The sequence below is a fragment of the Oryctolagus cuniculus genome, chromosome 15 (assembly GCF_964237555.1).
Source record: "Oryctolagus cuniculus chromosome 15, mOryCun1.1, whole genome shotgun sequence".
Lineage (NCBI taxonomy): Eukaryota > Metazoa > Chordata > Mammalia > Lagomorpha > Leporidae > Oryctolagus > Oryctolagus cuniculus.
This window is the reverse complement of record NC_091446.1, coordinates 70,223,288-70,249,318: the sequence shown is the minus strand read 5'-3', so window position 1 is coordinate 70,249,318 and position 26,031 is coordinate 70,223,288. Positions and strand designations below refer to the sequence as shown.

Genomic DNA, 26,031 nt, shown 5'->3' with positions numbered 1-26,031 from the left:
CCCTCTGTAACTCTGTCTTTCAAATAAATAAATACATCTTTAAAAAAAATAAATAGAAGAAAAGCCACAGGATGGAAAACTAATATTTGTAGTGCACACATTTGATAAAGGGACTATTTATCAAAACAAAAAGCTCTTAAAACTCAAGAGGGGCTGGCACGGTGGTCTACAGCACCGGGATCACATATGGGTGCCAGTTGGAGTCCCACTGCTGCACTCCCGATCCAGCTCTCTGCTGTGGCCTGGGGAAGCAGAAGATGGCCCAAATGCTTGGGCCCCTGCACCCTCGTGGGAGACCCGGATGCAGCTCCAGGCTCCTGGCTTCAGATGGGTCCAGCTCTGGCCATTGCGGCCATTTGGGGAGTGAGCCAAGGGATGGAAGACTTTCTCTTTCTCTCTCCCTCTCTAACTCTGCCTTTCAAATAAATAAAATAAATAGAAACAAAAAGAAGGGGAGGTGCTTCTGTCTTGTTTTTTTCCCTTCAATCCACATTCCTACCCGGCATGCCCCTGGTACTGTTTGGGGGAGATGGACACTCATCCCTGAGCCAGTCTGAGTGGCTCATGCCCTCTACACACTGCCTGGGAGCAGCTGAGTCTCCCTCCCCAGGGGAATGGGGCAGGCCGGGGTGGCCACAGCCCAAAACTCAGGACAGAAATGCTATTTCACAAAGCCCCATTCTGGGAATCTCGCCCAGAAAGATGGGCTGGGACCAGGCCCACCCTACCTCAAGCTGGCTTGTTCCGGTGGGTATGACAAGGACACCAGCTCTTTCCTCTTGCACCAGACTTCTTTCAGCTTTTACGCCACACTCTAGACTTCCAGGAGACTCACATAATGTTCATACTGGCAAAAATCTTGGGAGATTATCTGATGTCCAACTTGCTTGCTCACATCACAAACGCACCAGAGAGAGAGAGCTGGGCCTGCAGGTGGGGCTGGCGCGGTGGTCCCAGCTGGTCCTGCCCTTGTCAAACAATCCTAAGACCCCTCCAACAAGGGCAGAAGGGGAGTGTGCTGTCCGTGTGCTCGGAACTGGGCTCTGCCGAGGTCACTTCTCAAGGCTGGACGTTCCAGAAAATCCTCTGTGCCTCAGCCCTCATCACTTCCCTTCTGTCCCAGCTACAGGGGAGGAAGACTCTGCTACAGACACACGTTCAGAGTCAGCTGGCGGCCGGCGCCGCGGCTCACTAGGCTAATCCTTCACTTGCGGCGCCGGCACACCAGGTTCTAGTCCCGGTCGGGGCGCTGGATTCTGTCCCGGTTGCCCCTCTTCTAGGCCAGCTCTCTGCCATGGCCCGGGAGTGCAGTGGAGGATGGCCCAAGTCCTTGGGCCCTGTACCCCATGGGAGACCAGGATAAGCACCTGGCTCCTGACATCGGATCAGCAAGGTGCGCCGGCTGCAACGCGCCGGCCGCGGTGGCCGTTGGAGGGTGAACCAACTGCAAAGGAAGACCTTTCTCTCTGTCTCTCTCTCTCTCACTGTCCACTCTGCCCGTCAGAAAAAAAAACAAACAGAGTCAGCTGGAGGAGCTGGCCCTTGCAGACCGCGCAAGGAACAGTGGCTTTGGAATTCCGAGGCGTGAACCACAGAAAGGAAGCACCGGTTAATAATGACTGACATTGTTGGCAACGTCTTATCATGGAGAACCTACACAAAACGGAAGAGTACCTTAACCAGGATAATCGCCTCAAGGCCAATCCTGATTCACCCAGATCCTACCCTCTGCCCTGAATTATTCTGAAGCAGATCCCAGGTATTGTTTATTAATTCACCTGTCATTTTCCTATCTCTAAATGACAGTACAGTACCTCTTAGCAACTTTACATATCAACATGCCTATCGATATTGATTTATGTAACTAATACAGCCGGGACGCTAAGTTAAGCAGCCACTGTGCCAGCCAGGCCTGGGGGGCTGACTCCTCTCATCTGGATGCTCCAGGGGGCCCTGCCACTGCCGGACTTTCCCAGGCCCGGACCATGGGCTTACGGAGAGGCAGGTGATGATCTCCCCACCACCTGGGTGTGTCATCTTCCAGGGCACTGATCAAACACAAACACAGGCTTGGTCACCACTGTCCCGGGCCATTTAGTGACGGGGCTCACCGACAGGAATGGAGGGTGGGCAGGGCCTGCCCTCTGCTTTGCTGGTGGCTACAGAGTGGGCCTGGCCATGTGGTTTAACATCCTTGGCCCTCAACTTTCTGCTTTGTAAGCTGGTCCCTCTTAAGATCATTTAAGCATTAAGGAGGGGACACAGTATTTGGTCTGCATGTGCCCGGCAAGGAACAGCATAATAAGACTTATGAACCCCCGGCTCTGCGCAAGGGTGGGAAGCCCCTCAGAATGGATTTCTGCACCCAGGCTTTCTATAGAGCAGGACCCACCTGGCTTGAGGCAGCCACACAGCTACAGGGCCCGAGCGCACTATCTACTCTCTCCAGGCATCACTGTTTCATTTTCATCATAGACCTCCTTACTTCTGAGCTCTCCTACCATCCACTGCCCCCAGAAGTCTTACTCAGGTCTAGCCTGCACCCTCTCCCCAGGCTAATCCTGGTCAGGTCAGAGCTGGCAGAAGCAGCTCAGTGCCACACAACTGTGTACTCTGATACCAATCCAGTATCTTGCAAGTCGTGAACCCTGCGGGTCTACAGCTAACACGCCACCCTAAGCTCCAGACTGTAACTTCCACATGCCCGTTCAGGTAACTGTCAATGCACAGGGCACATTGCAAAAGCTCTGGGAAGTCCTGCAACACAGGAGCCTGCTCAACTCCATCCGCAAATTCCCCAAACTGATCAGGGCGTGGGGACAGCTCCTGTTTAGGTGCCAGGCCTTGTGCTAAGTGCTTTACATGGAGTTAACCTTGCAAAACCCCTATGAAGCCAATACCAAAGCACAGATTAGAAAGAGACTGAGACACAAAGAGGTTCAGTAACTCCTCCAAGGTTTCAGACGGCTGAGCCAGGATTCAAAGCCAGGCTCCAGGGCCCAGGGCTTTCTCTGTGACACTTGGCTTCCCCACAGAGTGCAGCAGCCTCAGCAACTCCTGTTTCAAGGCTGGAGCTTTTAGAAATACTGGGGTATTGTCTGATCTATGCACTTTATTAAAAGCAGTGTAGGGTGGTGGAGAAGAACATGGACTATGAAGCCAGAATGTCCAGCTTCAAATCCCAGTTCTGCTCCTTATTAGTCATAAGACCTTGGGCAGGTTTCTTAACCTTTCTGGGCCTTAGTTTTCCACATCTGTAAAATGGGAATAACAAGACTTCAATATGTTTATTCTTATTATCGTCACTTAACCTTTCATTATATCAATTTCCCCCATACAAAATGCCTAACAGAAGACCCCAGGGCATTTGGCAATACCCAGCATAAGAACTGTGGGGGCTCATGGAAGGGTAGGGAGCACCACGGAAGGGGGCAGGCAGGACAGTGTGGAGGGAGAGGAAGGGTGGGCACAGAGCACATGGGTTCAGGCTGCCCTGGATTTGCCAACCTCGTGATGGAGAAAGCATGATGGCGATGTTCTCCGTCCATCCCTTCCACACACTTGGGTGTCTCCAGGAGTGGGGAAGCAGCAGAGGCAAGAAGCTGAAGGTGCCGGGAGGCCAGAGTCGGGAGGAGTTTGCCTGGGAGGAGGGCCCAGGTCCTCTGAGCTGAGGTGGGGAGGGGGCGGGGACCATGCCCTCCATGTGTGACCATCTCTGGCTGCACTCCTGCCCAGCTCTCTGCAGGCCTGGGCTGTGCCTCACCAGGAGGAGAGCTCCCCTCGGAAGCCATGCCCACACCCAGCGGGCTCCCCAGAGAGGCAACACTTCAGCAAGTGCCAACCATGTGGGGAGCAAGCAACAGAGGAGGAGGGTGGACACGGATACAGTGCCCGCCTCTGGATGGCACCTGAGCGGCCACGCGATGCGGTCTCAGCTGGTGGTCCCTGCAGACATTGCGGTTCTTATGGTGGACACAGTGGCAACAGAGAAAGCACCTGACCCAAGCCCTACGCCCAAGGTGTGGTCAGGACCCGCTGTGAATTTAACGTTTGTTGAAATCCTGATCCACACGACCCCTCATAGGCTTGTGCAACCCATAGAGCCATGAGCAATAAACGTCTGTTGTTTGTAAGCCTCCTGGTTTACGGCATTGCATAACAACAGCCGGAACTGATTAGGACAGAACCAAAAGAAACAAAGCAAACACACACACCTCAAAAAGGGGAACTGTGGCTGTGTTTGCTGGAGGAAACAGGTCTGCATCCACGTAGGCAGTGGGCAGCTGTTCCCGGCTTCGCCGCCTGCTCAGAAGGGGCTTTTCCCAGGACCACTAGTGAGACACAGCATGGACCAGCAGAACAATGGTAGGGGCTGATGCTAACTGACCACAGTCCCAGGGGTGTGTGAGCTTCTCTGGATCTACCCCCTTCGCTCTCAAGCCCCTTACTCCCTGGAAATTCCAGCCCGGCTTCTCCCACCTTCTCCCCGAGGTGTTCCACATTCTGAGCAATGCACCCTGCATATGGCTCAGCGGGCAGGGACCACGAGGAATTCTAAGCGCCCCCCTCATGCGGGTGGAGAAAGGGCAGGGAGCCACTCATCCTGGGCCACGCAGCCTATGCATCACCCGCTCTGGCTCCAATGTGTCCCCAGATTCTCAGCAGGTCCCTCTCCCACCCACCCTCCAAGCCAGCTCCCCGTCTTTGCACAGCCCACACGCCCCCATCAAGGGCCACACATGTCACAGGACGGTCACAAGATTTATCAGCTATGCCGCACGAATTTTACTCAGGCCCACACAGCTGCGATGTCATCTTCCGACACTGCTGCTGGTCCATGGAGTGACCCCAGGGAGGACAATGATTCCAGCTCCAGTTGGGCATACTGCTTGACCTCTCTGAGCCTTTCTCCTGACGTATGAGGGAACTTATATCCACATGACTCTGTGGCCGTGAGGATCCATGCACTAATATCATATACAAAGCTTTCCACCAAGTAGGTAGAGATGCGTATTAACAGGTACTATACGCTAACCATTTTAATCTGCCCCTTAAGAAGCATCAGCTTGGAAGTCAGAGTCCCAACCCTACAACCTGCTGTGTGACCCTCCTTGGGTAACCAAACCTCTCTGAACCTCCAAGCTCTCTGCAAAGACGTCACTTGCCCCACCTACCTTGGATTGCTGGGAGGACTGAATGTAGTAAGAACTGGAACAAGCTTTGTAAAGTGTGACAGTTAGCTTCACTCTGTGAACAACCCAGTGTGTGTGTGTGTGTGTGTGTGCGTGTGTGTGTGTGTGTGTGGTCTACCAGATGACGGGAATGCCAAGCCAGCCATTGGAGTCATGGGGGCCCTCAGGCCAGTGTTGGTAAGGAGAAGGAGTAGAGGGAGGCAGAGGGCTGTGCAAAGCCTGAGATGGCTATCATCAGGTCCCTTGGTTAGGATCTTCAAAAATATCCCCGAGAGCCCCTAGAACCTGGGACTATCACCTTACACGGCAGAGAGACCACCCTGACACGGTCACGGCCAGCACCCAGGAAGACGCTAGATCGCCCGGTGGGCCCAATCCCACTACAAGAGCCCTTGGTAGCAGAGGGCCTGTCCCGGCTGGGTGAAGAAGACAAGAACAGCAGGAGAGAACCCAAGCGTGGCAGAGATTCCTCCTGCGCAGCAAGGGGCCTCTGCAGGTGGGGAGAGGGAGGGAAGACAGCCCAGTGCCAGGACACGCAGGAGGACGTGAGGCAAAGCCGTAAATTAGCAAGCCATGTGGGTCAGCCACCACGGACAACAGCATGGGGGTTCCTCGAAAAACTGAACATGGAATGACTGTACGCTCCAGCAATCCCACGTCTGAGTTTAAAGCCAAACACAAGAAAAGCAGGACCCTGACCGGGTATTTGTCACCCATGCTCAGAGCCGCGCTGTGCACTGCGGCCAGAAGGTGGAAACAACCCAGTGCCTGCTGATGGAAGAACGGATAACAAAACATGGTGTACCCACGCACCCAGCCGTGAGAGGATGCTCTGACCCAGGCTACAACACGGATGACCTTCTAAGGACCCAAAAGGACAGATACTGTATGATTCCACACACACGAGGTACCCGGAGCAGTGGAATTCACCGAGACGTACAGTGGAATGTTGCTGGGGGTGGGGCGTGGGGGGGCGGAGTTCACGTTGAGTATGGACTCAGTTCAGGAAGAGGGAAAGCTCTCCAGATGAGTGGGGAACGGTCACGAAACTGCACACCTAAAGACAGCTACAATGGTGCATTTTATAATACCCAGGTTTTACCACCCACGGTTTGCCGTCATTTGTTAGGGCAGCAAGAGAAAGCTGGTCCATGCAGTGACCGCTCCGTCCCTCCTTTCCTCCCAATTCTCCGAGTGCTCTCTTTGAAAAGGCCTGGCCTCTGAGTAAGAGATCTGCTCCAGTCTGCCCCCGCTCAGCAAGCTCTTTGACAAAGGCTGCTTTACTCCACCAAGACCATAGAAACCCCGATTCCAACAATGGACAGAGGGAGCAGGTGCTCACCTCTCTAGCACACCTGGAGACAGGAGCTTGACAAAGGTCTGCTCACTTGCATTATCACTCAGCATGAGTCACTGTGGTGTGGCCGGGCAAGACACACCCAAGCCAGCAATGCAAATGCTCTGAGCAAAGGCACAGGCGGGCGGGCTCCTTAGTGCAGGCCGAGCAGTCACAGCCTGACCAGGCCAGGATCCTGCCACGTGACTCCCTTCACTCCCACCCACCCTACCCTGTCTCTCCACTCCATGCATGGGGAAACTGACCACCAAAGGGGGCCAAGTGGCATGCCAAGGCAACGCAGCAAGATCCTAAGGGGGCTGCCCTTCCGCCCCGAAGCCGAGGGCTATCATCTGCCTAGGTTTTCCATGCTCAGAGAGGGGGTCAGACCTGCTTCTCCAACTCGGTGCTTTGTTCCTTCTGCCCCAGGCTCTGCAGCCAATGGGAGTGCAAGCAGGACCTGTTGCCTACAAAAGCAGGTACTGCGGAAGGCCAGGGCTGACAGTGATGAATTTTGCAATATTGGGGAATGGCAGCCCTCAGGAAAGACAGTGAGGGGAGAAGAGATGCTATTAGATCCTCACAGCTTCCCATCCATCCCACGCACGGACTTTTCACTATCGCCCCCTACATATAAACGGACAGCAAAGGATCATAGACATCTGGGAAAGGGGTCCCACAAGAAAGAGAGCAGCCCTAAAACAGAAGAGAGGGGAGTGGAGGAAACAGACACAGAGGGAAAACCAGCAGGGACAGACGGGAAAAACATTGCATAAGCAGAAGACGCCACAGAAGCCAAACAATCAGAGGACAGCCCAGCGTGCTCACACACTGCAAATGTGAGATCGGAAACTAAAAATTCAACAGGAAGCTTACAAGATCAAGTCAAGAAAATCCAGGAGAAAAAAATCCAACAGGACAAAGAAACTAAAGGATATAAGGATCTCAAAATCTGAATAAAAGGAGTTCCAAAAAAGAAAAAAAAAAGCAAAAATAAGCACAAGAAAATTATCAGTTACAAGAACACTGCTCAACACTGGAATCAATCTCTCTATCGAGAGGACTACCTAGCAGCAGGCCAACGGAAGGAAAAAAGACCATCAGCAACTCACATCACTGTGAAATTTGGGAACAAGAGGCAAAGACAAGACACTGAAACTTTGCTGGAGGAAAAAAAAGGAGCCAAGGTTGTTTTGGGGGGAACTGGAATGACACGAGCTTTCTTTTTTTCTTTTTTATTTATTTGACAGAGTTAGACAGTGAGGGAGAGAGACAGAGAGAAAGGTCCCCCCTCCATTGGTTCACCCCCCAAATGGCCGCCACGGCTGGAGCCAAGCCGATCTGAAGCCAGGAGCCAGGTGCTTCCCTTCCTCCTGGTCTCCCATGCGGGTGCAGGGTCCAAGCACTTGGGCCATCCTTCACTGCCCTCCCGGGCCACAGCAGAGAGCAGGACTGGAAGAGGGGCAACCCATATGGGATGCCGGCGCCACAGGCGGAGGATTAACCAAATGAGCCAGGGCGCCGGCCCTAACACTGGCTTTCTTAACAGCCACAATGGAAACTAGAAGACAATGGAACAATGCCTTCAAAAAAGATTTATTTATTTGAAAGTCAGAGTTACACACACACACACACACACACACACACAGAGAGAGAGAGAGAGAGAGGTCTTCCATCCTTCCATCCATTGGTTCTCTCCGGCTGCAACAGCCGGAGCTGCGCCAATCTGAAGCCAGGAGCCAGGAGCTTCTTCCAGGTCACAGATGCAGAGGCCCAAGGACTTGAACCATCCTCTACTGCTTTCCCAGGCCACAGCAGAGAGCTGGATTGGAAGTGGAGCAGTCGGGACTACAGGCAGCAGCTTTACCCACTACACCACAGCACCAGCCCCAACCTTCAAAATCTTGAATGAAAATTACCCTCAGCTGATAATCTACAGCCAGCTAAAAAAAAGTGGGAAAGTATTCATTTCAGAAGTGTAGAACACGCATGGGAGCCACAGCCAATTGCCTGGCACAGCGATGAACAATGTGATTTATGGTCATCATGATGCATGCCTTAAATATTGATATATGAGTCAATTCCGTGACTAGTGAGTTAAGGGACAGTAATACAAACTTATTAAAGACACCGAGACAGTTAAGAATAGTCAACTCTGGAGTAACTGGGAAAGGGCAAGGATGTTTCAGGGAACCACCTGTTTCATTTTAAGTCTTCCGGATCAATATATTTGACTTTTCTCGGTTTTTATTATGGAATATTTTCATGGTGTACTAATAAATACAACACATATAGATGCTATAAAGCATAATAATAAAATCAGCACCCCTTACCATCTATCAGCACATTTGAACTATCCAGTACAGTACCCAACTACTTTCTGAAAAAATAAACATGTATTTCTAGGTAAAAGTTAAAACAAGGGGCCAGCATTACAGTGTACTATGGTAAGCCACCGCCTGCAACGCCGGCATCCCATTGGGCCCCACTGCCAATCCAGCTCTCTGTTAATGCACTTGGGAAAGCAGTGGAGGATGACCCAAGTGCTTGGGCCCCTGCACCCAAGTGGAAACGCCGGATGAAGCTCCTGGCCCAGCTTGGCTAATTGCGGCTATTTGGGGAGGGAACCAGTGGATGGAAGCTCTCTCTCTAACTCTGCCTTTCAAATAAATAAAAATAAATCTTAAAAAAAAAAATTGAAACAAAACACCTTTCGCTAGCAGAGTCATTTCTCCCAGTCTCTGGCCTCTCTGCAGCATCCACATTTACACAAGACCAAAAGGAGTCCTACTGCTTCCGCAAATTTTATTAAGCACGTGACTTTGGGACTTCACTGCTAGGGCCCCACCCAGAGCCTCAGCAGGCCCAGGCTGGGGGGGCGGGGGGGTCTGCGGCTTCAGCCTCATGAACTTCAGAACACTCCACCAGGGCTGGGCTCCACTCCTCCAGAGTAAAGCCCTGATGGGCACCAGGCTCTCCCTCTAGCCGGGAAGATAAACACCACCGTGCTTTTCCAGGAAAACACGCCCGGGGTTTTAGCAGTATTCCCAAGAGGAGCAGGGAGCTGCGCTGTCACGGAGCTGCGCAGAGGGCTGTCTGGGAGACCGGCTCCTCCCGCATGGGCCAGGGCAAACCCAGGCCTGGCCGGCGCCATGGCTCACTAGGCTAATCCTCCGCCTCGCGGCGCCGGCACACCGGTCGGGGCGCCAGATTCTATCCCGGTTGCCCCTCTTCCAGGCCAGCTCTCTGCTGTGGCCCAGGAAGGCAGTGGAGGATGGCCCAAATGCTTGGGCCCTGCACCCCATGGGAGACCAGGAGAAGCACCTGGCTCCTGGCTTCGGATCAGCGCGGTGCACCGGCTGCAGCGCGCCGGCCACAGCGGCCATTGGAGGGTGCGCGCAAAGGAAGACCTTTCTCTCTGTCTCTCTCTATCACTGTCCACTCTGCCTGTCAAACAAAACAAAACAAAACAAAACAAAATAAACCCAGGCCTCTTCGTGCTTTCTCGGCCTCGCCCAGCCCGGCCGCGGGGCGGGTGAAGGCTTCCTGGCTCACATACATCTCCTAAGGGAGGCAGGGGAGGCACTGCAAAACACAGACTTTGACCTCACTCTCTACGGGACATCTGGCAGCCAGGGTCCTGCTTCTCCGTGTGGTGACACTTTGCTGGCCCCGCAGCTGACTGTCCCCTGCCCCACGATCCGAGCTGTCCCCACAGGCATCAGCGTTTGTCTTCATAAGGGGTGCCGACCCACAGCCCTCTGGGCAGGGGAGGAACGAGCTGCGTCACCGCAGCACCATGGGTCAGTACTCCCTGACCCTTGTCCCAGCAGAGGCCCAGGAGCAGCGGGGGATGAGACACCCCCTGGACTGCCCATCCCCCAGTGCTAAGGGACTGTTCCCACCTCTTGGGGATGTTCAGCCCCTTCAAATCCAGTAGACTTGAGTGTCTGTTCCTGCTGAGGTACCCCACCCCGCCTGGAAACCGTGGGAAGCCTCTCCCAGTCAGCCCCTACCAAGGGCTGCTCGTCTTTTTATTTATTTATTTATTTATTTATTTATTTGACGGGCAGAGTGGACAGTGAGAGAGAGAGAGATGGAGAGAAAGGTCTTCCTTTGCCATTGGTTCATCTTCCAATGGCCACCGCGGCCGGTGCGCTGCAGCTGGCACACCGCGCTGATCCGATGGCAGGAGCCAGGTACTTCTCCTGGTCTCCCATGGGGTGCAGGGCCCAAGCACTTGGGCCATCCTCCACTGCACTCCCGGGCCACAGCAGAGAGCTGGCCTGGAAGAGGGGCAACCGGGACAGAATCCAGCGCCCCAACCGGGACTAGAACCCGGTGTGCCGGCGCCGCAAGGCGGAGGATTAGCCTAGTGAGCCGTGGCGCCGGCTCTTTTTATTTTTTTAAAACTATTTTAAGAGTTTATTTATTTATTTGAAAGACAGTTACATAGAGAGAAAGAGAGAGAGAGAGAGAGATCTTCCATCTGCTGATTTACTCCTCAAATGTCCACAATGGCAGGGGCCAAAGCCAGGAGCCTAGAACTCCATCCAGGTGGAGTGTCAGGGCCGAAGCACTTAGACCTGCTGATGCCTCCCCAGGTGCATTTGCAGGGAGCTGGATCAGAAGGGAAGCAGCCGGGATAAGAACTGGCGCCCGTATGGGGAGCTGGCTTCACAGACGGCAGCTTAACCCGCTGAGCTACACCACCACCACCTCTTCGGCATCTTCTTTCTTTTTCTTTTTTTTTTTTTTTTAAGATTTATTTATTTATGCATTTGAAAGGCAGAGTTAGAGACAGAGAGGAAGAGACAGGCAGACACTACCACACACAGTCTTCCTCCCGTGGGTTCACTCCCCAGATGGCTGCAACAGCTCTTCCAGGTCTCCCCATGTGCTGCTCTTCGAACAGAACACCATCCCCACTGCACACCACAGGAGGGCCCTGCCAGAACCCACAGGGCCCAGTGGACAGGCAGTTACAGGCCTCATGATGGCTGCCCCTCTGCAGCTGGCATCCCAGGTTGGGCCAACCATCACACTGGGCCACTAACTAACAGTGAGTCAACATAGGGTCTCTCCCCAGCCCCGAGCAAACCAGAGCTTAGCTCCACCCAGCTCATCTGTAGGACTGCCGCACAGTTGGTCCTCCTGGGGTCTCCAGGCCTTCCCCGGAGCCAGATGGAGTCCCGTCTCTTCCAGGAAGCCCACCCCCAAGGATCCGGGAACTCTCCCAGCGCTTGGCCTGAAGTATTTCCTATGTCCTCCAATGTTCTAATAATGCTCCCTTTTTCGAGTTCCAAGGATGGGCACACACAGCCTGTTAGCTCATAAGCATCGCCTCATTCGCAATGACCCTCTATATAGGTATTTTCACCAGGAGGAACTAAGGCCCAGTGAAGGATCCTGACACAAAAAGCCACACAGCTACCAAGTGTCCGAGCCAGGACCACTTCTTCCTCGCTTCCCCCAGCTCCATGGGAGTCTGTGCTGCAGGTTACAGCACAGGCCTCTCCCCTCTCTGCCCCCCACCACACCTGGCCCGGGGGTTCCCCGGAAGTCCTCCACACAGACCAAAGACTGACAGAACCCCAGTGGGTCCTGACTCATCCCTTCCACACCTGGGAGCCACCTGTTGTGATTGCCTCTATCTAGTCCGTAGGCGCCGAGAATCCTTGGGGCAGCGAGGGCACGTGGAGGACATTACCCTCTCCCCCTCCCGCCCCACGGCAGGACTCACTGTGGTGTGGGAGGGTGTGTGCACGTCCCCAGTTCTGCTGGGCAGGGGCTGAGGAGCCCTCCCCGTGCCCTGCCCTCCTGGGGCACTGCCTCCCCTCTGCAGTGTGTGTCACAGGTGCCATTAAGCCATCGGAGCAGGCTGGAGGGCCTGGGGCAGCATTCCACTAGCCTGACTGTGTTTTCCCAGGCACTACACAAAAAGCCTACAGAAGGTAAAGTGAAGGCAGTCAACTCCCCACCCACAAGCCAGGAATTAAAAATAGCCAAGCGGTGCCTCCGACTCTGCCTGCCGAGGGCTGGCACCTTGTGCGGTCCCTCCTGGGGAGACTGGCGACGAGCTGTGTCCAGAGCCTCGCCAGGGGACAAGGGGGCTCTGAAAGACGCTTCTTAGGGGAAAAAAGGAAAAAAAAGAAAAAGAAAAAAAAACAACAAAACAAAACAAAAAAAACAGTCAATTCTCAGCGCACGGGTGTTTGGATGAACTGGAATACTAAGACATGGGAGCTGCAAGGGGACTTCATGAGAGCACTGGCTTCATCAGGCGTATTTTACTGGAAGGGGAGCAGTGCGGCCTGCCTCAGGTCAAGTTGCGGGGGACAGGACGGACCAGAACCACGTCACCGAGTGTCCAGGCTGCATTGCGAGCAGGGTGGCTCTCCCCTCGCTCGGCACCTTCTGGGCTCCATCCCATCTGCCTGGCTGGGGAGCAGACTCAGGAAACACAAAGGTTAACCTGGGAGGACAGCACGGGAGAAGTGAGTGCTGCCTCCCAAACACTTCCCTTCTAAGCAAGCCGTAAAGAGGGGGTCGCTCCTGGGGCGTCTGTGCAGCCTCGGGCCCCAGCTCCCCTGGCAATGGTCACTGGCATGTCATACTTGAGGCAGAGCAAAGCAAGCTGGGGGGGAGGCAACACAAGATACCCCCCAGGCCGAAGCTGCGTCTTGCAGGTGCGCTGCCCTGACCCCGTGGGGCTGGATGGTCCAGAGCGTGCAGCTGGGAATGGCACGCTCACTCTCGGAGCAGAGCAAAGCAGCCGTGGCTGGCAGCTGACCAACCCGCCCACGGGGAAGGGGACAGCCACTGTCAGGGGAATCCAGCCCCACTGGCTAACCTCGGTGATTCTGGCTTAGACAACGGCAAGACTGCCATAATAGCACAGATGTCCCCGCTATCCAGAGGGGATTGGTTCCAGGATCCATGAGGACACCAAAACCCACAGACGCTCAAGTCTCTCATACAAGACAGTGCACCCGGCGCCGCAGCTCACTAGGCTAATCCTCCGCCTGCGGCACCAGCACACCGGGTTCTAGTCCCAGTTGGGGCGCCGGGTTCTGTCCCGGTTGCCCCTCTTCCAGGCCAGCTCTCTGCTGTGGCCCGGGAAGGCAGTGGAGGATGGCCCAAGTGCTTGGGCCCTGCACCCGCATGGGAGACCAGGAGGAAGCACCTGGTTCCTGGCTTCGGATTGGCACAGCGCGCCGGCCGTAGCAGCCACTTGGGGGGTGAACCAACAGAAGGAAGACCTTTCTCTCTGTCTCTCTCTCTCTCACTGTCTCACTCTCTAACTCTGTGCAGTGTTTGCACATCCCCTCCACGCTCCCTCCCCCATGCCTTACATCATCTCTCGATTCCTTACAATACCAAACATGGTGTAAGCGCTACGTAAACAGTGGTTATCCTGTGCAGTCTAGGCAATAATGACAAAAGTAGACACAACTTTTTGTCTCAAACATTTTTGACCTGAGTGGTTGACTCAGCAGAGGCAGGACCTGTGGATACAGAAGGCCTGCTGTTGTTTCAAATTAAGGAGGCAGTGGGTGGTGTTCCAGAAGCTTCTGATTGGCCTCCCTCAGCCATCTGCCTTCAGTTGCTTTAGTAACAGGAAGAATACTCACTGCACCCTGGCTCACGGCAGCCCCCCGAACGCTCCCGGCAGCCAGGCAGGACCCGGTCCTGCGGCCGTGACTGTGGGTCATCCTGGGCCACGCAGGTAAGGGCAGCAGCGGACAGTGCTACTTAGAGTGTGGCTCTGAGACCAGCAGCATCAGCACAAGCCGGGCGCCTGTCAGAAATTAAAATGCTCAGACTGTGCCAAAGACGTCCCAAATTAGAACCTTTCACAGGGAGGGCCAGCAACCTGTGCTTGCACAAGCCCTCAGGGTGATTCTCTCGCAAGCCAAAGTCTGAAAACCTCAGCCCCGGAGAATGCTGGGAGCAACATGATGTAAGGAGCCTGCTGGGCTGACCTCACGGGACACACACTACACAACCTGGACTCTGATTTCTAAAGAGCAAGAGGGAAGCTTCTCTCTTAATTCACAGCCAGCACTGTGGCATAGCGGGTAAAGCTGCCACCTGCAGTGTTGGCATCCCATAAGGGTACCCATTTAAGACCCAACTGCTCCACTTCCAATCCAGCTCTCTGTTGTGGCCTGGGAAAGCAGTGGAAGATGGCCCAAGTCCATGGGCCCCTGCAACCTCATGGGAGACACGAAAGAAGCTCCTGGCTCCTGGCTTTAGATCAGCCCAGCTCCAGCAGTTGCGGCCATTTGGGGAGTAAACCAGCGGATGGAAGACCTCTCTCTCTCTCCCTCTGCCTCGGCCTCTCTATAACTCTGTCTTTCAAATAAATAAATAAATCTTAAAAAAAAAATTTACAGCTAGACCTGGATCCTAGCACAGGTGGGGTGGGGAGAGGAATGATGGTAAAGACAAGGAAAGGAGAGGTATAATAACTAAGGAGACACGGGCGTAAAATTCAGTGCAGAAGTGTCTGATCAGCCTGACTCCTCTATCAAAGACAGAAATCACCCACGTGGGCCTGTGGTTAGCACTGCCTTCTCCCTTTCCTCCTCCACCCCCAGCCACACGATGTTAATGAGAAACCCATTTAAGTGAGGAAGATTTAGCCTTAAGGGTAGGGCAAAGGTATACCAGGCATAGAAAGAAAAACCAGAGGTCGAAAAATGAACATTACGTAGAGGACTTAGCAGGCGGAGGGTTTTTTCCAGCCATTTTTTCGGCCCTCTGCCTTTATTTGTAAACACAAGACCCAGAAAATGACTCACCAGGGTCTTAAGGTAAAATAAAGCTACGGCCACTCCAGTCCATTGTGACAGTTCATGTGACTAAAGCACAAGCAGAGAAGAGCCTAAGACTTGGGGGACCTGAGTCTGCGCTTCTGGAATTTGGTCCACGTCAATTTTTGCATCCTAACTTCTTGGTCCCTTCCCTTGAAGAAAGACAAAGTCCATGGTGCTGTCTCCAGCAAGGAAGGGAATGTGTGGGTCACGTCAGAGTATCCGTCTCCTGGGCAGGCACTGTGAAGGCAGACAAGAGGTTCTGCTCGGTTTTGGGTGTGGCTTGTCCCCCAACAGTCCCTGTGCTGGAAGCTCGGTCCCTGGTGTAACTGAGAGGTGGCAGGTCCTCTTAAGAGACGGCGCAGCAGGTTAAGCCCTGCCTGGGACTCCCACATCCTTTATCGGAGTGTTGGCTCAAATTCCAGCTGCTCCACTTCTCAATCCAGCTCCCTGCTAATGTGCCTGGGAAGGCACTGGATGACAGCGCAAGAACGTGGATCCAGCCGCCCACTGGGCTCCTGGCTTCCGGCTGTCCCAGCCCTGACAGCTGTGGGCATTTGGGGATTGACCAGTGGATGGAAGATCTCTCTTTCTCTTTCTCTCTCCTTTTCTGTCACTCTGCTTTTCAAATTTAAAAACATAAATAAAACGAGAGAGAGAGAGATGGAGTCTAGTGGGAGATGATTAGGCCACAGGAGCCATCAGTGCCCATCTCTCAGGAAAGGTTTTGCTGTGGGCCTGGTGGGTGGCTGTGAGCGCTGTGACACGCAGGCCAGCGTCCTCTGTGCGGTCTCTCTCGCACGTGCTGCTTCCCCACCACATCGAGGCGCAGCCCAACACCCTCACCAGAGGCTGAGCAGTTGTCAGAGCCATGCTCTTGGGTCGCCAGAACTGTGAGCTAAATAAATCTCATTTCTTTAGCAACCACCCAGCCTCAGGTATTTTATCATAGCAACACTGAAAGACTAAGAGAGGTTTCCAGGCCACCTCCCTGGAGTTCGCTGGCAAATCTCGTTTTATCCATCACACCCTAAAGGCCTGGCTACGGTGGAGACCAGCAGGACTGTCAGGGTTGGGAGCAGTTAGCAGCCAGCTGAAAAGCAAGACCTGCTTATTAACTGCTCGAGTGAGCCTGAACAGAGGCTACGGGCACGGCTTGAATGCCCTCTGGGCAGTGCCTGCCTCTAAGTTCTGAGCCTCACTGTCTTATAAAATGCACTTGCTAATTTTAGAACTATAAAGGAAAAAGGGATTCTCCTGATACCTGGCCATATATTTTCCTAAAACAGAAAACATGGGGGCCGGTGCTGTGGCTCACTTGGTTAATCCTCTGCCTGCTGCGGCGGCATCCCATATAGGTGCCAGGTTCTAGTCCCGGTTGCTCCTCTCCCAGTCCAGCTCTCTGCTGTGGCCTGGAAAGTCAGTGGAGGATGGCCCAAGTGCTTGGGCCCTGCACCTGCATGGGAGACCAGGAGGAAACTCCTGGCTTCCAATCGGTGCAGCTCCAGCCGTTGCGGCCATTTGGAGAGTGAACCAGCAGAGGGAAGACCTTTCTCTCTCTCTCTCACTGTCTGTAACTCTACCTGTCAAATAAATTTTTTTTAAAATATAAAAAAAAGAGAGAGAAAACATGGAATTTAAGGCCAAAGACCCAAAGCAGGTGCCAGTGTATACCATGCCAGCATCCCATATGGGCGTTGGTTGATGTCTGGATGCTCAACTTCTTTTTTTTTTTTTCATTATTTATTTGACAGGTAGAGTTATAGACAGTGAGACAGAGAGACGGGCACTGGGCCAATCCGAAGCCAGAAGCCAGGTGCTCCTCCCTGGTCTCCCATGCGGGTGCAGGGGCCCAAGCACTTGGGCCATCCTCCACTGCCCTCCCGGGTCACAGCAGAGAGCTGGACTGGAAGAAGGGCAACCGGGACTAGAACCTGGCGCCCATGTGGGATGCCGGTGCCGTAGGCAGAGGATTAACCAAGTGAGCCACGGCGCCGGGCCCCATGGGCTGCTCCACTTCTGATCCAGCTCCCTGCTAATGGCCTGGGAAAAGCACTGGAAGACAGCCCAAGTGCTTGGGTCCCTGTCACTCATGTGGGAGATCTGAAAAAAGCTCCTGGCTTCAGCCTGCCTAGCCCTTGCCAGTGTGGCATTTGGGGAGTGAATCAGCAGATGAAGATCTCTCTCAATCTCTCCCTCTCTCTGCAATTCTTTCAAACAAATAAATAAATCTTAAAAAAAAAAAAAGACCAAAAGCATAAAATATGCAAGAAATGGCACACGGTACAATAAGCATGAAAGCTATAAATTCCTAAACCCAGAATTCCTGCACTGGACTTTCAAAAAAATTATAGTGGGAGTTTTCGACACATCTCTCAGAATTTGATAGATGGCTACACAAGGCTATAAATAGCAAGCTCAACTTAATAGATCTGTCCAACGTCTGTGTCCCACAGAAAAAATTATTTTCTTCTTTCAAATGCATGAGGATTTTTAATAGTGATCACAAAGAAAACTTGATCCACTCCAGTAAGATCACATTCAGGGTTGGCGCCGCAGCTCACTAGGCTAATCCTCCGCCTTGCGGCGCTGGCACACCGGGTTCTAGTCCCGGTCGGGGCATCGGATTCTGTCCCGGTTGCTCTTCTTCCAGGCAAGCTCCCTGCTGTGGCCAGGGAGTGCAGTGGAGGATGGCCCAGGTGCACCCACACAAAGAAGTTAACCGTTATAGGCTTTTTCATATAAAAGAATTAAATAAACCAATTAATATATTAAAAGGAGAGCCACAAAATAAATCATAGTGAAGCAGTGAATAAAGATAAACCAAGAAATTAATGACCACAGAACAGGAAAAAAAGGTAAAACATTATGTATATACATTTAAAATTACAACACAAGCCATTCACAGGGCCTGTGTTGTGGCACAGCAGTAAAGTTGCCACCTGCATGCCAGCATCCCATAGGGGCACTGGTTCGCGTCCTGGCTGCTCCACTTCGGATCCAGCTCTCTGCTACTGGCCTGGGAAAAGCAGGAAGAATGGACCAAGTGCTTGGGTCCCTACCACTGACGTGGGAGACGGGATGAAGTTCCTGGCTTTGGTCTGGCCCAGTGCTGGCAGTCCTGAACCAGAGGATGAAAGATCTCTGTCTCTCCCTCTCTCTCTGTAACCCTTTCAAAATAAATAAATAAATCTTTAAGAAAAAGAATCTCATTCTTACTATCTAATAAAGTACTATTACAAGGCTTGTAAATCTTTGATTTGGAAAACTTAGTGTCATAAAAATATCAATTCTTCCTACATAAAGGCCTTCAGTGACATCCCCATCAGGGTCTTTACGGGTTGTTTACACCAACAGCGTTTCAAGTCCATAAAAACAAGAAACAATCTCAGCGCCTGGCAGGCAGGGAAAGTCAACCACGGTAACTCCACACCAGGCAATTCTGCCTGGAGAGCAGTGACCCAGAGTCATCGCCCACGGCAAGCGAGTCGGAAACACACACTGCAGAACACAGTGCACAGAACGAAGCGGTTTGCTGAGAGGCGCAGGTGCCTCTGTCTGCATGAACAAGGTTAGGGATGGGGGTGGGGGCGTCCAGCTGCAGGCCCCTCCACGGGTGAGCTGGGCAGGCAGAACCACTCCCTCTCTAGGCGGCACCTCTTTCAAAGCCTGCAAGCCCCCCATCATGCACTCCAAACTGGCCTGTTCCCATCACTCCCGCCAACCTACCTACCACACTAGCCTCTCCGACTCCCGACTCCCAACTCCCGGAAGCTGCCTCCCCAGGTTGCTGTGACTCGGCTCTGTCCTGGCTTCCCGCCCCACTTCAGCTCATCTTCCTTAACTCAGCTGTTCAAGGAGCCTTCCTGGATCTCACCCTGCCCTTGACTTGAATCACAACTACAACCCAGACAGAACCGGCTGCCTAGCCCAGACCCCTCCCCAGCCCCAGCTCCACCAGCCGGCTTGGCATCTGGAAGGCACCGCAGCCACAACTCGTCTAAAATGAATTCAGATCTTCTCCACTCTCCAGACCCGACCCAGTGCTCATCCAGTGTCCCATGTCCCAGGGACACCCCTGGGGACAAGCCCAGGGTGAATGGGGGTGGCCTCCCTTTTCATGTACATAGGACAGGGCTAGGCAAACAGTAGGTACTCACTAAGGGAGAGAGCTCAGTAGAAACACGCCTTGTCACCTACTCCCTAAAAATAGCCATGGCCTTGCGTATTATCACACCCCCACCCCCACCCCATACATGCCCTTTCCCCCAAGAGACACCACCGGGCCCCAGGCTCAATGAGCCACACAATCCCTCGGCCCCCTCTCACCTCCTCTAGGCCAGCCTCCTCGCACCCCAGGTGTACCTCTCTCTCTCGCACAGGAAAGCACAGGCCCCGGAAACTGAACACTATGACTGTACACCTCTCCCACTGCACAGGCTCCGTAACACACCGACGACCCCAACAGCATCATCGCGGCCCTCTAACTGTCTCACCCCCTCTGCAGGCATCTGCTCATCTGATTCTCATTTTATCATCCTGAACCCAGGGGCCCTGGCAGCTTCGGTCCAGGTTACCCAGCACTGATGAGAACTCTGTGCCCTGCTGCCTCAGTTGCCCCCACCCATGACTTCCTCCCATCAGTGTAGACAAGGCCAGCTGCGGTTCAGGTCAGTGCTCAGCCTGGACTAGTAGGATTCTCCCAAGTTATAACCAAGCATCTCTCCTGGATTCCAGGGGTTAGGGTCAGGCAGCCTAACAGGGAATGGTTTTACAGCTATCAGGAAGCTCTATCCAACGTCAACAGCTCATGTTAAGTCTGTAGACTCCTGCCCGGGAAACTTGGGTTTCTTCATGTGCCCCCAGGGCTTTCCTATCTGGGTACCACTCGAATTCCTGATACTCCCAGTGCAAAGAGATCAAGTCCAGGGAAAGCCAGGTGGGCTCCTTTGGCTTTGATTGTGGAACACACCCACCAGACTCTCATGGGAACAAGTGCCAGGAGCTGCTCAGGTTTAAGAAGGAAGGTGGCAGCCTTGAAGAGAGGCAGACAGTGGTGCATCTAGGAGCGGCGTTCCAGAAGGCCCTGGGCCCGGGCAGATCTAGCAATTCCACATCACCTCCTGCCCACACTGGGTTTCTTTATTTTGCAGTGAGCTCCTAACCTACTGTGGCCCAACTCTCACTTCCGTCATCCCGGACTTCCCCAACTGCGTGGCCAAGGAATCACTAATCAATCCCAGCCTCTTAGACACGGCAGTCCAGGCGGGGAGGGCCCTTTCCAGCACCCTTGCCCCGGCTAAATAAAGCCGGCAAGCCGGCCTCCGACAGCTTCTTCTCCATCTCCCCAGCTGGGTCCGTTTCCACCTCACCCGCTGCCTAGCCAAAGCCAGCCTGCAGGCCAATACCTTAACCTTGGGAAGACCACTTCCCCGTTCTGATGCCTTCATTCAGTGGACACTGAGCACCCGAGAAGACAAGGCCCATGCTGGGATGTGCAAGAGACCAAGAGGTGAGTCAGACACAGACCGACCCTCCGGAGACAGTGCACATGAGACCACGGCCGTACAAACAGTACACAAGGTGAGTCACAGAAGAATGGCCCAGGGCACGGGGGGGGGGGGGGGGGGGGGAGCACCTGGATGGCTCCCAGGAGGGTGGTGAGAGGGTAAGATGGGGTAAGGAGGGCGCAGCAGGAGGACAGAGCCACACACGCTGATGGCCCATGAAAGGAAGCCAGCAAGCCAGCGAGGGCATAACTGCTACAGTTATTACCTTGTTGTCAGTGCATAGTCTGGAGCACAGAGAGTGCCCAGAGGGAGGGGGCCCAGCTAATGCCTCGGGAATCCCAGATAACTGACGGCAACATAACCAGGGCCATAAAGGCCAAGCCGGCTCCCAAGCCTTGCCCTGCCAGTCTTTCACCCCGGCAGGCAGGGCCGGGCTCCCTTCACCCCTTCTCTCCTGGGCAGGGCAGCGGGGAGCAGCGAAGTGAGGGCCGGCAGAGGGGGCAGCCCCCGGGCAGGCTGTCTCCAACCCGACCTCCCCCTCCCCAGTCTGCCCAGTAGCACCCCTGGCGCCTCTCCAATCGCGAGTCCCCTGCAAGGAGGGCAGAAGGCAGGCGGGCGCCGGGGGCCGACCCGCACTTCTCCCAGTCACTCCCTAGATCCTTCACAAGGAAGCTACAAGGGCAGCGGCTTCCAGGAACCGCCTCCCCCCAGCCCCGTGGGAGAGACCTTGAAGGCAGCCTCCTCCTCCTCCTCCGGTCGCCAGCCGGGAGCGGCACGCACGCAGCTCAACTCACCTGGGCCGGAGGGGCCGAGGGTGGCCTGCTGCCCGCAGGTTCACCCACCCTAAGCCCTGGACAGAGCCCCTAACCCCGGCACCCGCGGCAAGATCACGTGTCCCGGACACGAGTGCACAGCCCCTGTGTACCCCCTTAGCCTCAAACACCGCGTCGTGGGTCGGGCGGGGCAGCCGGGCGGCCGACACCCCTGCCCCAAGCTGCGCAACCAGGAAGCCGCAGGGCCGAGCCGGGGGTGCCCTAGCGCACCCTAGCCGCCGCCCGGGCCCAGGCCCCCTACTCACCTGGCCCCAGTGAGCGGCTCTCTCGGACGACTTTTCGAGAGCTGCGATCTACTTCTTCCAGGAGCTCCGGGCCACCGCAGCTCTCGGAGAACTCGGGGCACTCGGGACCGCGGGTGCAGCGGCTGTCAAGGCGGGGCGGGAGGAGGAGCCCTCTGGGCGGAAAACTCCAAGGGCGCGGCAGCCCCTGCGTGCCCCGGGGAGGGGCGCGGGGCGGGGCGAGGGGCTGGAGGCGGGGCGAGGGAAGGGGGCGGGGCGGGAGGAGGAGCCTGTTGGGCGGAAAACTCCGCGGGCGCGGCAGCCCCTGCGTGTCCCGGGGCGGGGCGAGGGCTGGGGGGCGGGGCCCGGCCGGCGGGCCGGCTGCGGAGGAAGCAGCTTCCACTCCGTCCGCACTGCCCGTGGCGGGTGGAGGACGCTAGGCCTGCACGCACTGAGCAGCATTTGCGCTCCTGCACGGAACAGCGTGCCCCAAGCTCTCTGCAGCCCCGCGTGCGCTGTCAGCAACTCCTTTAAAGGGAAGGAAACTTTTCACATGAAAAAGGTGCCCCAATGGAATCATGAAAAAAAAAAACAGAAAACCAGCAGCAAGTCCGGGGGACGGGACCTTCTGCAGATGACCAGACCTACACGTGTGGAGGTGAGGAGCCGGAGCGGTGCAGCCGCCGGCGGGGACCCCTGCATCCCACCTCGGGGCGCGCGCCTCCTGCCATGGCACACCCCAGGCCGCGGCTCCAGCACCTGGGTCCCTGCCACCCACGGGGGAGACCCGCGCGCAATTCCTGCCTCAGCTCTGGCCTGGCCCGGCCAGCCCTGGCTGGTTTTCAAGTATATGAAAATAAATACATGAATCACATTTTTTTAAAAAAATTTAAAAAATAAAAACGGGCCCGCTCTTTGCTCCCCCAGCCCGGAAGTGTCCTTCCAGAACTTTCTGTCTCTGTGTATGTACTCAAAGAAACGGTTTTTTCGGTATTTTTTAAACTCCCGGTGTCTTGAGAAGTGCCCATGCTAACACATCTGGATCCACCTGCTTCTTGCCAAGAGGTGCACGATATGCGCCCTCGCCATTTTTTAAATCATTTATTTATCCATTTAACGACCAGAGTTACAGAGAGAGAGAGAGAGAGAGTCTTCCATCTGCTGGTTCACTCCACAGATGGCTGCAACAGCCGGGTTGGGCCAGGTGGAAGTCAGGAGCCAGGGGTGCTCAGGCGCCCTAGCCAAGGTCTTGGTCCTCAAGGCAGGGGTAGGGGGTGCCGCTTGGGGAACACAGTGTGAGGGTTCTAGCTCAGCTTCTGACATTCACGCTGCGTGTCCTCCGTTTTCTCACCTGTAGCATTTCCAAGACTTCCTGTATCTTGGTTTAGGTTTGTCTCTTGGAAATGACACGCTATTTTTTTTACAAGATTTTCAAAATTCATCTAAGTCTCTGCTTTTAGTTGGTGACTTTCACAGTTCATAATGATAACTGACATCTTCTGGGGTTGATACTCATCTGGAACACCCTGGTGTACCCCTATCCATGGTTTCAAATCAGAATTCTTCCACACTGCTTGGTGCTGAGCTGTTGCCCTCCTACGATAAGAACAGCCATGACAAACTGGATAATACTTGTATCTGTTCCAGAAGAATTACAATTAGATGCTGCCTAGACATACATAGGATGTTCTAGTTCCGACTTGAAACTTGATAGAAGTGTTTCCAGCTTGGACAATAATCATCAAAACTTGCATGTTATGACCAGTGCTAGTGTTTGTGACTTAAACAGCTCACTTTTGCAAATTTTACAAAAAAAAAAAAAAAAAAGAACCCATTGATAGAATGCTGAAGGATATTTGTATTATATCTAAAGAAAACAATAGTAGAAAATCTTAGGCCAGCATTGTGGCATAGCAGGTTAGGCTGCCGCCTGTGACACTGGCATTCCATATGAGCACCAGTTCATATCCCCGGCTGCTCCACTTCCAAGCTAGCTCCCTGCTAATGGTCTGGGAAAGTACTTGGGCCCCTGCCACCCACATGGGAGACCTGAGTGAAGCTTCTGGCCGCTGGCTTTGGCCTGGCCCAGCCCTGGTCAGTGCAGCCATCTGGGGAGTGAACCAGCAGATGGAAGATCTCTCCAGCTATCTCTCCTCTCTCTGTAACTCTGTCTTTCTTTCTTTTTATTTTATTTTATTTTTTTTTTTATTTTTGATAGGCAGAGTGGACAGTGAGAGAGAGAGACAGAGAGAGAAAGGTCTTCTTTTGCCGTTGGTTCACCCTCCAATGGCCGCCGCTGCAGCCGGCGCACCGCGCTGATCCGATGGCAGGAGCCAGGATCCAGGTGCTTTTCCTGGTCTCCCATGGGGTGCAGGGCCCAAGCACCTGGGCCATCCTCCACTGCACTCCCTGGCCATAGCAGAGAGCTGGCCTGGAAGAGGGGCAACTGGGACAGAATCCGGTGCCCCGACCGGGACTAGAACCTGGTGTGCCGGCGCCGCAAGGTGGAGGATTAGCCTATTGAGCCATGGTGCCGGCTCTTGTCTTTCAAATAAATAAATAAATCTTTAAAAAGAAATAAAGAAAATCCTCCTTGCCTATGGATTTTATTTCCAAATATTTGTTGACCCTGCCCCCTCTCTCCATTCTTCTGTCCCACTGTCCGAGTTTCACATCCTGGTGGTTTCCAGACTGCACTTATGCAGGAGCGTGCCACCATGACACGCGAGAATCTTCATCCCTGCCTCTCCCTTTGCTGCCCACAGCACTCTGGCCGCTCTAGAAAAGTCAACGTCCCTGCATTCCCTCACCCTCTCTGGTACTGTCCTGCCTCCATACCTGGCTCAGGCTGTCTCCTCAGCCCACATTACCTCTTTCTTTCTTTCTTTCTTTCTTTCTTTCTTTCTTTCTTTCTTTCTTTTTATTTGACAGGTAGAGTTACAGACAGTGAGAGAGAGAGAGGCATAGAGAAAGGTCTTCCTTCCATTGGTTCACCCCCCAAATGGCCAATACAGCCGGCACTGCGCTGATCCGAAGCCAGAAGCCAGGTGCTTCTTCCTGGTCTCCCATGCAGGTGCAGGGCCCAAGCACTTGGGCCATCCTCCACTGCACTCCCGGGCCACAGCAGAGAGCTGGACTGGAAGAGGAACAACCGGGACAGAATCTAGCACCCATATGGGATGCCAGCACCGCAGGCAGAGGATTAACCTAGTGCACCACGGCGCCGATCGCATTACCCCTTTCTTCCCCGTCCACTCTAGCTGCTCTTACTCATTCACCAAGATTCTGCCAAATTCTCTTTTGTAGAAATGCTCTGACTGTCCCTCTCACAGCAGTGGTCTCCCTCTGCAGCCTCAACTCCCAGAAATGAGAAGAGAAGAATAAATTACTGTTCTCAAAAAGACGAGAGGGATGCGCAGGGAATCAGAAGTACTGGGGAAGTTCTGAGAGGCTGCAAGAGGACAGGATCAGAGCGCCCATTGCAGACCAGCAATGACCAAGAATACACTTCCTGTCTGTATGCATTGCAATATATGCTATCTTACCCAGTGACCTTCCACTAGGCCCTATTTTTTTTTATTCATTTGAAAGCCAGATCTTCTATTCACTATTTTGCTCCCCAAATGGCTGCAACAGGCCAGGCTGGGCGAGGTCAAAGCCAGGAGCCAGGAGCTTCATCCTGGTCTCCCACACAGGTGCAGGGGCCCAAGGACTTGGGCCATCTTCTGCTGCTTTCCCAGGTTACATTAGCAGGGAGCTGGATTGGAAGTGGAGCAGCCAGGACACTAAATGGTACCTATATGGAATGCAGGCATTGCAGGTGGCAGCTTAACCTGCTACACCACATTGCCAGCCCCTAGGCCCTACTTCTTAAAGGTTGGCCCAGCTCAACACTGCCACACTGGAGACCAAGCTTCCCGCACATGAGCCTTGGGGAGATGCACTTGAATCACAACCAGCCATAGCAGGTGATTAGACAAGTAACTGATCCACAGGAACTGGAAGAGTTGGCCCCTGAGCATTTCCCTAAACCCCACACCCCCAGACAAGGTGACCAGAAGTGCAGCATCAGTACCCTGGTATTAACTGTGTTAGAGAGAAACAGGACCCAGCTCCAGGA

At 54.0% G+C, this 26,031-nt stretch overlaps 1 protein-coding gene and 1 long non-coding RNA gene across 2 annotated transcripts in view; one reads left to right on the top strand and one right to left on the bottom strand.

Annotated features, from left to right (window-relative positions):
* Positions 1–22,008, bottom strand: part of ANXA11 (annexin A11) — a 45,057-nt gene extending 23,049 nt beyond the window's left edge. The window contains 1 exon segment of the mRNA NM_001082739.1: positions 21,936–22,008. The gene's annotated coding sequence lies outside the window, so the exon portion shown is untranslated.
* Positions 22,009–22,290: 282 nt separating this feature from the next.
* Positions 22,291–26,031, top strand: part of LOC138845392 (uncharacterized) — a 64,966-nt gene continuing 61,225 nt past the window's right edge. Inside the window, exon 1 of the long non-coding RNA XR_011382459.1 lies at positions 22,291–22,569. This is a non-coding gene — a long non-coding RNA (uncharacterized lncRNA). The remainder of the gene's footprint in view (positions 22,570–26,031) is intronic.